Here is a 13,886-nt window from a genome sequence, read left to right as displayed (position 1 = left end):
AAAAGACTGACAAGCTCTGGTTAGACAGTGCTGCCTCCCAACCCTCTCGTATAGACCTGCATGTCCAGCTCCAAAGCAGGTCCGGGTCTCTCAGGAGCTGTCAGACTTGAGAGGGGACCCAGGCTGTGCCTTTCTGGGTCCTCTAGGACTTGCCTGTCAGCTTATCGGCAGAATCTCCCTTCCTCAGCGACTCCAGTGAGCTTTGGAATTTGTGACCAAGTGATCTCTAATTTTTTGGCAAACAGTACTTTTTTAGAGCAAAATGGAGCTGAGCTATGGGTGAAAAAAAAAAAAAAAAAACAACTAGGGCACGGTTCTTTGTAATACCGAAACACTGGAAAGAGCTGAGTCACCAAGTTCCTAGGGAATAGTAAATTGTGCTATGTCCACTCAAAGGAATGTTAGGTAGTCATGAAAACCCACAAACATTAAAAAGCGTTCTTAAGCAATTACACTAGTCATAAAAACTAGATACATATGCTTAAAGATTGAGAAAAGAATAAAAATTCTTGTGGGACTGACTAGAGAGTTCAGGAGGAAGTGTGCTTGCGGCCAGGCCAGGCCAGCTGAGTTCAGTTCCCAGGACCCCTGTGGTAGAAGGAAGCACCAACTCCTGTAAATTGTCCTCTGACCTCTACATGTGCAAAGACATACACCCTGGCTAAGTAATTTTTTTTTTAATTAAAATCATTTTATAATAAAACCCATTATTTTGTGTACTAACTTAAATAATTAGTGAAAGAAAGGAAGAAAGGAAAAAAGGAGAGAGAGAGAGAGAGAGAGAGAGAGAGAGAGAGAGAGAGAGAAAGAGAGAGAGAGAGAAAGAGATTAAGAAGCTACAAAGTGGGAAGATCTCTGTGAGTTCAAGGCCAGACATAGTAAGACCTGGTCTCTAAATAAATAAATAAATAAATAAATAAATAAATAAATAAATAAATAAATAAATAGACAGATAAAAACAAACTGTATTGGAGGTTTAGAGCGCTGGCTGCTCTTCCTGAGGAAGTGGGTTTGAGTCCTTTTGGCCACCTGATGGCTCACAACTTTTTTAAGTTAAGTCCCAAGGGATCTGACGACCTCTTCTGGCCCTACTCAGGCACTGCAGGCCTGTGATAAAAGCAGGCAACCCCCCCCCACACACACACATCAAAATAAATAAATGAAAAAAAATTTTAAAGAGAGAGAAAAGCTACATAAATACATAGGATTCTGGGTTGGCGAGTCGGCTCAGTGGGTGGCTCTTGCTGCCAAGCCTAACAACTGGAATTTGGTCCTGGGGGCTCACAGGCTGAGAGGACAGAATGGACCTTACAAGCTAGCCTCTGACTTCCATGTGTGCTATGGTATGTGCGTGCGCACAAACACACGTGCACAAACACACACAGAGAGAAAGAGAGAGCCACAAACAACCCCCCACAAACAACAAAATAACAAAATAAAGTGTATTTAAAATTTAAAACCATGTATCTACCAAAAGCATGCTTATCAGGAAAGAGGCTGGTGCATGTATGATTCTGTAGGTGAGCTCTATATGGCTCTCAAATTCCAATCAATTCTGATTTTGTTTTCAGAAAAGCATGGAAACTCAATATTCTTTCTTTAAAATACTAGGCAGAATTATTGCACCTCAGAACTGGAAATATTTCTGGAAATTCTTTAATACAACTTTTCACTTTTTCAGTCAGCTGAAAACCCCCCCTTGTATAAATCTGCCTTCCACCCTCAAGGGAGCACCGGGGACCCTAGTGACCATGGAGTTCGTTTTTTTTTTTTTTTCTTTCCTTTTTGACTGTCCTGTCACTTCCTTCTCCCTTGCATTATTTCTCAGGTTCTTCTGTTGAGTTTTAGTTCTTGCTGTTGAGTTCAAGTCTCCTATCTCTCTCTCTCCCTCCTCCTTCCCTCCCTTCCCTCTTTCCCTCCCCCTTTCTCCCTCCTTTTCCCTCCTTCCCTCTCCTTCTCTCTCTCTCTCTCTCTCTCTCTCTCTCTCTCTCTCTCTCTCTCTCTCTCTCTCTCTCTCTCTCTCTCTCTCCCTCCCTCCCTCCCTCCCTCCCTCCCTCCCTCCCTCCCTCCCTCCCTCCCTCCCTCCCACCTCAGCCCTCAGAGTCTGTGTCACCATGCAGGGTACCTTCTAATTCTTGCCTGACAGGCTGTATGCACAGCCTATGCATCTGTGCTCACAGGGCCCAAGCTCGGGTAACATCTCTTTCATAGCTATTTTGCAATTCTCAATGCTTTAACGAAGGAACCCAGTTTCTTGGTTTGTGTTAGGCTGATGCTGAAATGCCCAAATAGCTTTATGTCAAAATTCCCCGTCCCTTGAGACATTCATTTTTGAGTCTTTTAGCCATCTAGGGTTAGTTTTCTCTAATATTTTCCCCATGAACCACAGCCTCTCTATATGGTGAAGGCAATGTGAAGAACAGGGGTCTCTCAACACTCCTGTTTTTCGAGACCAGATCTCACTGCGTATCCTTGGCTGATCTGGTACTTGATAAAATAGAGCAGGCTGGCCTCAAACTCTCAGAGATCTCTCTGCCTCTGCCTTCTGAGTGCTGGGATTAAAGGTGTGTACCATCATTCCTGGCTTGTTTTATTATTTATAAACTTTATTACTCTATTTTGAATACACTATTTTTATTAATTTTTCGAGAATTTCACATGTGCACACAATGCATTTTGAGAATACTCATTCCCCCGTTGGCCCTCCAACTCTTCCTCGATCCATTTCCCTTCCCTACCCCTCCCAACTCCCTGGCCTCTTTTTATTTCTGCAGTTCACTGGTTCCAATCTGTGCCTCACATGTAGTTATGTGTATGGAGCCATCCGCGAGAGTATGGTGGGCCTACCGGGGGGCCACACCCTTAAAGAAAATTGACACTCCCTCAAAAGCCATTAACTGCCAACTCCTCAGCTAGGGGTGGGGGCTCATGAGTCACCCCTCCCCCAATGCTGGAATGCCACCTATCTTGACCTCGGGCAGATCTTCCCCTGCAGGCAGACAGCTTCAGCGAGGTCTTGGGCGGGGTGGGCCTCCAAGGTCCAGATGAAACCTTTCCTTCCACTCCTCCCTGACCTTTGGCCCTTAGAATTCTTCCACTCCTCTTCCACGATGGTTTCTGAGCCTCAGATGAGGGAATATGATACAGATGTACGATTTGTAGTGCCTTTGTTTTATTTTACTTTTAATTATGCGTATGTGCACGTGTCTGTGTGCATGCGTGTATGGTGCGCACACGAGAGTGTAGGTTCCTCTGCAGGGGTTGGAGGCATCAGATTCCCCTGGAGCTGGAACTATAGGCTGTGAGCCACCCATCATGGATGCTGGGAACTGAGCTGGGGTCCTCTGGAAGAGCAGTTGCATTATTAACTGCTGGGTTAAACTTCTTCTGTAGGCGTCTCTTCAGTTCAATGTCCTTGCTTTAAAGGGCGTCTGACTGAGTGGATGTTGTTCTTGGTGCTAATATATTCCAGGCCATGTGTGAGACACACAGAGTGTGTTTGCCATGATTCTGGGTCAAGAAACTGACTGACCTCGTTTGCAGATAGCAATCTATGTTATGGAGAGGCTGTGACTCTTGAAGGGAGGGTTTCACACCCACGGTTATACCATTTCCCACAGTTCCTCCAAAAGTACTGGACCCATTCACTATTTGAGAGCTTAGAGACTTCTTTCTAATTCTGGCCTTATTGGCAACTCTCCTTTTCTCTCTCTCTCTCTGTCTCTTCTCACTTCCTCCTTCACTTCCTTTTTTCATTTTTTGTAAATCAGGCTGAACTTCAAAGTGCAATACTTCTTTTGCCTCCCAGGTGCTGGGATTATGTCAACTACTTTTGATCCAGGATGACAAAGAACAATGGTCTCTCTGAGCACTGATTCAGCTCCTCCAACAGGGACATTCCCTTCTTGAGTTTATAGTAGTTTCTCTCCTCCGCCCACTACTCCTCCTCCTCCTCCTCCTCCTCCCTCCCTCCCTCCCTCCCTCCCTCCCTCCCTCCCTCTCTCTCTCTCCCCCCCCCCCCCCCCCCCCCCCCCCCCCCCCCTCCCCTCCTCCTCATCCTCTTTTCCATTTGTCTTGGCCTCTGCATTAAATCCCAGATTCTGTTTTCCTTTCTCAAAACCTAAACAGTAAATAGGGAGATTCTCCCACATTTAATATTTAACTGGGCAGCTGCACGGGAATACACACGTGCAGTAAGCTGTGTGCTTGATATCCATAGGACACTGCTCAAAGCAGAGAAGGTTTCCATCAGCTGCTTTGAATCAGTTAGCCACAGCATCAATGACAAGGGCAGCCCCAGTTCCCTTGGGTTTCAAGTTGGACAAGCAGTTGCTGGGCAGATACCTTTGCAGGATTATTTTCGGTGATGGCCTTTGGGCAAGGCCATGGCCCTGGCTGTCTGTTATCAGGTACTCATGGGAGCCAGGCTTCCCTTCACTTCTTCCTCTGGTTCCTATGACTGGGGCTGGAGAAGCCATCTGAATCTTTCACTTTGACATATTACCACACACTTGTGTCTTATATACTTATAATGTTTATTGTATTATAATGCCTTATAAAATAAGATATATTTCTGCAGTGCTGGAAGTCCGAAGTTCGGAACGGACTTCAAAGGGTGGAAACGAAGGTGTGGGTCAAAGAGTTCCTCCCAGAAACACGGGGGAAATTTGTTCCTGGCCTGCTCTCTTCTCGGCCACTAGACCTCCTTGGCTGACATTGCTAGCTCAGCTCACAGCCACCTGCAGCTCTATTCCCAGGGGATCCGACACCTCTTCTGACCTCTGCAGGTACCAGGCATGCATGTGGTGCACGTGCATGCATGCAGGCACATAGAATAAGAACTCACCGGAGGAGGAGGGAAAACTGTCCAAAGACAAGGCCTCGTTCCTTGTGTCTGAAACGTGCAGTACAAGGACCAAGCCAGCAACCTTTCAGCCATTCTCACTTGGTGTTTGTTTCTGACTGTACCACAGCCGAGAACCCTGGACACGCCTGGTGGCTGACTGTGACTAGCTGACAAAACAGAGGTCAAGGTCTGAGTCTGTGTTTCCAGTCACAGAAATTTCACAATAGCCAGGAAATATATAGCCCTGCTGACACCTTTCAAACACATAAGCAAGTGTGATTGTATGCACACACATACACATGTACACGTGCACTCATACACACACTCACACATTCCTACACACACTCACATTCACACAGACACACACATTCATATACACACTCACGTTCGCACATACACACATTCACACATTCATACACACACTCACATTCACACAGACACACATTCGTATACACACTCACGTTCACACACACACTCACATTCACACATACATACACATTCACACACATGCTCACACGTTCATACACACACACTGACATGTACTATTCATTTTTTTTTTACATCTAGCCTCCCTAGTTATGAAGACTGACCTTTCATTTAAAATCTCATACACACACACACACACACACCAGAAGTCCCCTTTCCTGATGGCACACAGCCAAAAAGCTACTTAGCGAGGGCTGACTTCGCGGTAAGTCAGGCGACTGTTGTGAAATGCTAGTATTTTATATAGCGCTCATAGTTGGCCAAACATTTTCTGAGCTATTAATTTTGCTTCTCAGAACAACCTTGTCGAACAGTAGTCTCCGATGGGGTCCATTAAGCCCCATATTCCTGTCAAATCAAGCCCCCTTCTGGGAACTTTGACTGAACAGAGATTTTTCATTTGGCTCCGCGTCGCCTAGAGTGATTCCTGCTCTTGGCCTACGAAGGGCTAAACTCTATTCCCAATTCACAGCTGTCGGCTAACCTCTGTCCTAGGTGACATGGATTCTAGACAGTCACCTATGGGATATGGGCGTCACCTCCCCAGGCAGGCCTGTTTTGGGATGATTGTCATGGGCAGGCCATGAGAAAAGGTTGAGGGATTCCCAAAGGAAGACCTCACTGAGAAGTTTGTCTGGACCGCCATACATTGTCCACATGGAATCAGCAAGCCAGTCTCTGTGGGGAGTGTGAATGGGAGATTCTGCCATAAAAGGTGAATGATTGAACCTAATATTTTTAGTGATTATTTTACTTTTATTTTATGTGTATGCGCTTATATACATATGTGTGCAAGTACCTGCAGAGGTCAGACGAGGGTGTAAGAACCCCCGGAGCTGGAGTTAAAGGTGAGCCACCCGTGCGGGAGCTGGGAACTGAACTCCAGTTCTCCACAGGAGAGACAGACACTTCTAACTGCTGCTGCTTGTCTTCAGCCCTGGAGCTGCTGTTTCTCCCAGTCCCCCACATGCTGGGCTTACAGTGTCTCTGAGGCTACAGATGTCATGTAGAGGCTGGAGATGCAGTTTAGCCACAGCACCCGGTCCTAGTACACGTGAGGCCCTGGATCCCATTCCCAGCCTGAGGGAGAAAGCAAGACAAGGAACACGTCCACTGCCTGGCCTCAGTAGCGAGGCTCTGCGCACAGTGAGGAGTCAGTGTTGTGTATAAAGATCTGACTGTCCCCCCGGCTCTAAATTGAAGACAAGCGTTCAGATGGTTGCATGCTGTCCTACCTCGGAAATGGCCCAGATGCCCTCTCTTAACCCTGGCTATAGATTTTGGTTGCTAAAATATTCAACAGAAATGTTTAAAAAATAAATATTTAATTATATAGATTTTAGATGTAAAAAATCAGACAGTAACAGAATAAAAATACACCACAATTTGGATAACCCTCAGGGAAATCTTCCTATGTGAACAAAAGGCAATTATAAGATATTTCATGCTATATCATTCTACTTAGACGATAGTATTTTTGAGACAATGTCTTACTATGTAGTCCAGGCTGAGGCTGAGGCTGTGGCTCGCAATCCTCCTGCCTTAGCCTCCTAAGCCCTGGGATTTCAGGTGTGCTCTAATATATATAGCACCCTATAAAATATTTCTCATTATAAGAAGTTATTCTTTTTTCTCTCTTTTTGGGGGGAGAGGGGGTATAGAGCTTCTCTCTAGCTTTGGCCTGTCCTGGAACTCTCTCTCTGTAGACCAGGCTGACCTTGAATTCCCAGAGATCTGCCTGCCTCGGCAGTGAGTGCTGGGATTAAAGGTGTTTAAGAAGTTATTCTTTTTCTTAAGAGCTGGTGGTTTGCCAGGCATGGTGAAAAGAGCTTGGTGGGTGGCAGAGTCTAGACTCTAGAGAAGGGCTTCTCAGGCTTCCTAACGCTGCGACCCTTGAATACAGTTCCACACGTGTGGAACCATAAGATCATTCATCGCTACTTCATAACTATCATTTTGCTATTGTTATGAACAGTAATACGAATATCTGCTATGCGCCCCTAAGGGGTTGTGACGCACAGGTTGAGAACCACTGTTGTAGAGCAGCATGGGGGTTGGGGGCCTTTCTTCTCAGCTGACCGGAGTGCAGGCAACTACTTCTCCTTATTGGCAAAGCAGGAACTTCAGGCCAGCTGCCCTTCCACGAGCCTACCCACTGGAAGCTTCCAGGATAGTCGCTTGGCTTATTGTCTACCCAGGGAAAATGAACGAAGGTGTAGATCTTTTGATCTTTTGGGCTAGTGTGCAGCTCTCTCTCTCTCTCTGTCTCTCTGTCTCTCTCTCTGTCTCTCTCTCTGTCTCTCTCTCTGTCTCTCTCTCTCTCTCTCTCTCTCTCTCTCTCTCTCTCTCTCTCTCTCTCNTCTCTCTCTCTCTCTCTCTCTCTCTCTCTCTCTCTCTCTCTCTCTCTCTCTCTGCCACGCGCATGCAAATCCGAACTAAACTCTCAGCTACGGCTCCCGCACCGTGCCTGCCCCCGCTGCCATGATGGCCTTGAACTCTAACCCTCTGACCCTGTAAACCCTCAATGAAATGCTTTCTTTCTTTTGTAAGTCGCCTTGGTCACGGCACCTTTTCACAGCGGTGGAAAAGTGGCTAAGACCAGCACTAACACTGATCACGTGACCAGGAGGAAAAAAACGTGTGTGGTAGCCAGACTCTGAGATTCAGCTGGGCTCTGGTGCATGCGAGGATCGAGACGACCGGTAGAGCATCGCCCCTGTGCTGTGACACGTCAGGGTGACCAGATGACTTGGCAGGCAGAGCCTGGAAAACAACAGCTCTGCTTAGTCTCACTCCGTGCTTTCCGAACTGGTGGCTGCTTGTAGCCAAAAGGCTGACAGCAAGGGCAGAGATACATGAGCTGTCAGGGGGCAGTACAAGAGAGGAGGGAAGGAGGAGGAGCAGCGGAGTGCCCAGGCAAGACTCAACTCTAGGGGCCCTGTCCAAGCTCTGACTCTCAGGCCTCAGGTTCACAGCCCGAGATTCAGATCCACAATGCGTAGAACAAGGCAATGAACTGTCGTCCAGACAACATCCCCGGATTGTTTGGAGGAGCATAGGGGATGATGGCAGTGAACGTGGTTTTGTGGGCATTCCAGTACCATGTAGTGCAAAGATTAGTAAGTGGCCCAGGCTGCCTTGAATCTGTGCCCCTCTTGTTGCAGCCTCCCGAACAGCTAAGATGATGACGGTGACAACAGGCCTGCACTGCCAGTGCCACCTCTGGTTTATCTAAGCACAGTCTCTTTACGAAGCCCTGGCTGTCCTGGAACTCACTCTGGAGACCAGCAGGCTGACCTCGAACTTACAGAGATCCATCTGCCTCCGCCTCCTGAAGGCTGGGTTTAAAGACACACTCCATGATGCCCTATTTGTTATTATTGTGGCGGTGTGGTTTTCTTTTTTAAGACAAAGGCTCATAATATCGCCCAGGCTAGCCTTAAAATTATGATTCTCCTGTCTCAGGCTCTAGAGTATTGGAATTTCAAGCGTGTGCCACTACGCCTGTCTCTATTTTCAATTTTTCAGGCATCTTCCATACTGATTTCTACAATGACAGTACTAATTCGCATTTCTACAAACTGTCTATAAGGATTCTCTAAAAGGGTCCCCTGTTCCCTTCGCATCCTTCTTCCTCATGATGGACATTCTGAGTAGGGTGAGTCAATCTCAAGGTTTCGAGCTGCATTTTCCTGATGGCAAAGAATGCCGAGCCTTTCTTTATGGATGTATTGATCACTGGGAGGTGTCTGCTCAGCACCTCTGCCCGTTCTTTGACTAAATCATTTGTTCCTATGAGTTTTTACATACTCAGGTTCCCTGTAAGATGAATAGGGACAAAGGATAAATTACTTTGGGATCGTTTAACTTTGTCCTCTGTGCCAGGTTTTTTGTTTGTTTTTGAAGCATGGTGTAGTCTAGGCTGGCTTTAAAAAGGGCTTCAAAGCCTGCTCTTCCTTCCTCCACCTGCCATGAGCTGGGAGTACAGTCGTGGGCCACCTTGTCACCTTTTCTAGGGATCAAACCAGAGCCTCGCCATGCTGGGCAAGAATGCCACCCATTGGCCAGTTTCCTAGCCTACAGAATGGTAACAAAGACAATACTCTCTTCATAGTCTTGTTATGCAGGAGCCAGACATAGCAATGCACTTAGGAGGCTAAGCCAGGCAGCCCGTGAGCTCTAGACGAGTCTGGACCGTACAGAGAGGGTTCATCGCAAATGAAGGCGAGTGAGGGCAAGAAGAGAGGCAGGATCCCGTGAGAAACAACGATACTCACCTTTGTAAGAGCACTGGAGACTCAGGGGCAGCTGAAGCCAACTGTTTGCTCTAAGTCCTTGCCGAAGTGGAGCAAGCGTCAGTCTTGCGCCACAGGTGCACTGAGTGCAGGGAACATTTTTAAAGCCTGAAACACGGCCCTTCATCCCTTTTGCGAATAATCAGGAGGGTGCAATCTCACATTCCATCTGGACCCATCTTTCCCTCGGTCCTTATGTTTGTCCTTTTTCTCAACAAAACGCTGGATGCGTTCCTCTGTTTCGCATCCTGTTTATTTTAACGCTTATCAGACTCTAACGGAGCTTGGCTGTGAGTAAACAGTCTCACGTGGGTGGAGTCGGCAGGCGCCCTTAGCAGAGCCAGAGTTTAAGATTTTCATCAACAACAGTTGACTTTGAAACTAGCCTGGGACACAGTGACCTTGTCTGAATGGCGCTCGCCACACGAGTCTGGTGACCTGAATTTAATCTCCTGAACTCCCGTGTAGGTGGAAGGAGAGAACTGACTCCACAGAGCTGCTGTGGCATGTGTACCTACCCCCTGACCCCAGATCTTACACACACACAAACACACACACACACACACGCATAATGATAATAAATAAAATTTAATTTTTTATTTGCTTTGTTTTCTGAAACACAGTTTCTCTGTGTAGCTCTGACTATTCTGGAACTTTCTTTGTAGACCAGGCTGGCCTTGAACTCGGAGAGATCGGTCTGCCTCTGCTTCCCAAATCCTGGAATTAAAAGTGTGTGCTACCACTGCTTAGCTGAAATTTAATTTTTTAAGCTGAAAAGAAAAAGGAGGAGGCAAAGAAAGGAGGATAAGGGGGATGGGGAAGAGAAAAAGGAAGGAGGAAGAACACAGTGAGACCCAGGAAGAGAGAAAATAGACATGTCAGAGTGTAAATTGTACCCTTGGTAGTGCCTAAGGGCATTCATCAAACCTAGGATTTGGAATCAGATATAGAGGATGACCTACGCAACCTTAGACACTTGTGACTTTAGCCCCAAATACAACACAGAACCAACTCTCTGAACCTCTCTAGCCCAAAAGTGAAATAATCAATATCTATGAAATGTCTGGGCTAATAAATACTCTTGTTGTCATAACGGCCCTGTATGTGGAAGGAGGGTACAGAAAGGGGGGGGTGGGATCCACAAAGGTCATGAGTAGTGTTCATATGACCAAAGGGGCTCAGCTCCATCTGTGGGTTGCTTTTTTCCTTCTACAGGTCAACAAAGTTCTCACTCAAACTGTGGGGCCATGAGCCAGTGAAGTAGTGTGATTGCCAAAACAGTCCCAATATCACACGGAGAGCACAGGAGGAGGCTGTGCAGTAATGTGCCAACAAGCCAAGGCGTCCTGGTGGGACAGCCAGGATGGGACAGCAGGTAGGCCAGTGCCTGTTGAAGGATGCATCTCCTGGGACAAGAGAGATGCTTGTTTCTCTTGACCATCAGAAGTGCCTATCTGAAGTAAAGGCTGTTTCATTTTCTTCTGCTGAGCCCTGGTAGTCAGAACTTACCTGGGCATAAATTTCAGTTTCATAGAAATAATTTCCCAATAACATGACAATTTAGTGATGATGTAGGTGTCTATCCGTGGGATGGGCTGGCAGTGGGATGAGCTGTCTAGTTGTAAGAAGGTCGAGGCCCAGAATCCTGCATGGCTTCCCAAGCCTCTCGTAACTTTGAAATTCTATTTCAAGAAAGGCTATGGGCCAGGCTGGTGGCTGGCTCACACCTGGATTCCCAGCACTCGGGACACTGAGACAGAAGAACACATATTCAAGACCATCCTGGGCTACATAGCAAGACCTTGACAGCGACACAGAGAGACAGAGATAAAATATAGATAGGTAGATAGATGATAGATAGATAGATAGATAGATAGATAGATAGATAGATAGATAGATGGATGGATGAATGTAAATAGAGAGATGATAGAGAGATAATGGTGATGATGATGATGATGATGATGATGATGATGAAGACAGACAGACAGACAGACACAGAGCACATGGACTCCAAGGGAAGCAGTTTGGTGATAGCCATTTATGTTTCTCTTCTCTAGACTTGGGGTTAGCAGCATAGGGTAGACATTGTGGCATCTTATTTAACACTGGTTCTTTCACTACTATAGATGAGACGAAGAATATTTTTATTCCAAAATTAGAATTACTCACTTTCTCTAAGGAGGGTGCAAGAAGTACCGTTTTAGCCTCTCCTTGTGTTAAATTATTTTAATTCCAATAATACAGTGGGGGCAGGAAACTGCTATTACCACTAATATCCAGAAAACTGACTCTGAAGTTAAGAATAACTGCTTCTGCTCTTGAACACATGATTCAATACAAACTCCAGTTCCCTTATTTATAAATAGAGGTGATAAATGTTGATTTAGCCTCCATATTTGCCTGTATGCACTAGTCATTCAACACGCATTTGGATACCTTTTATAATAGGCTCGAGGCTGGCAAGGGGGCTTGGCCAGTAAAGGTCACTGCTGCTGAGACTATGACCTGAATCCGATGCTCAGGACCCACAGGTAGAAAGAGAAAACTGACTCCTGCAAGTTGTCCTTTGACTTCCACATCACAACCACCTGCCCACACACACACACACACACACACACACACACACACACACACAATAAATAAAGTAAAATACATATAGGATACTAGGCTTGTCTCTATTTGCTTGGGACATACATTATCAAATGTATAAAAGCATAAAGCTGCCTTTTCTAGGGAAAAATGATGCAGCTAGCACTGTAAGTTGAAGCACACAAGTGTGAGATTACTATACGAAGTGAGAACAGGAGTTGGGGCAGCTTCCTGCAGAAGGGCAATGCAGACCATGCAGGTGAAAAGCACACACAGGCAGGTTCCGCAGATAGACCTCAGTGGATGCCAAATTGCCACAGTGCCTTCGGGGCTAGCAGGGCCTGTGTGTAAATGCCCACCCCATTAAGTGTGTGATGTATATTCAAAGCCAAAACCCAGACGAGAATGGAAGTGGTTCTGTTTTCAGGTGGCTAAAAACACACTGGCTTGGAGTTCTGGCATTCCCTCCCGATGATAAGAACCGGCACGAATTTGAAAATTCAAAACCCCAAGGCTTGGACTGAGTTATCAGCTTCGACTGATGTATCAGGTCAGTGACATACTTATTTGACTATGACTTTTGTGACATCCGGTCATGATCTATGTAGCTGGGCACTGTGACACATGCCTGCAGTCCCAGCTTCTCAGGAGGCTGAGGCCACAGAATGGTTTGAGCCCAGCAGCTCAGGGCGAGCCTGGTAACACAGTGAAATCTTAGGGAGCCCGAGGAACATGCTGCCTAGCCTTTTTAAAGCTTGGGATACAAGCCCTAGGTCTGAAAACACACACACACACACACACACACGTATATAAAGATGGATAAGTTATCAAATACCAGGCACACAGCCCATTATCCTAACTTTCATTATTATCATAACCCAAACAAAGTCATCTGAAGTTGAATCCGAAAATAATCTTTGCATATTTTCAGCCTACCCAGGATGAAAAATAAGGCCATGTCTTCCAGGAGGGTACATTCCACAGTCATGTGCCACAGGAGTTAGGCTAAGGTCACTTTTTATGAGAACAAACCAGGAAAACATAAAGAAGTATTCAGCTAACTAAATGCTCCTGCCAGTGCTCAACCTTGCTAACTGGCTGAGGCCTTCAGAATGCCAAGGCAGGCAAACAAAGGCACAGGGGTTGGCAGATCTGAGGACTTTGCCAGAAGGCATGGGGGAAAGGGTTTACACTGTGAACCTAGCCTGGCAGAGCTCTCCAGTCACCTGCACCTGGGCAGCTTGGACCTGGGCATTTTAATGTGCTCTCTCCTGGACTCTTTCCTGTGTGGGCAGCTTCACAGCCCACAGCTCAGCACACTGCCAGGGGCAGAGGGGACATTTACCCTGCCATTCCCTTTTGTAATTTTTAGGTAAACAGAAGCCTTGGAGTCGTCACTGGTGTTAGAGCCTTGTCTATTAGTAAAGGTAACTGAGCCAAATAAAGGAATGTAGGTTAAAAGATATGGGTTAAGGGCTGGAGAGATGGCTCAGTGGTTAAGAGCACTGGCTGCTCTTCCAGAGGTTCTGAGTTCAATTCCCAGCAACCACATGGTGGCTCACAACCATCTGTAATGAGATCTGGCGCCCTCTTCCGGCGTGCGGGCATACACGGAGGCAGAATGTTGTATACATAATTAATAAATAAATCTTTTTTAAAAAAAAAGATAT

The sequence above is a fragment of the Alexandromys fortis genome, unplaced genomic scaffold (assembly GCF_014885135.2).
Source record: "Alexandromys fortis isolate MF-2015 unplaced genomic scaffold, M_Fortis_MF-2015_v1.1 scaffold_13, whole genome shotgun sequence".
Lineage (NCBI taxonomy): Eukaryota > Metazoa > Chordata > Mammalia > Rodentia > Cricetidae > Alexandromys > Alexandromys fortis.
This window is presented reverse-complemented; position numbering follows the sequence as displayed.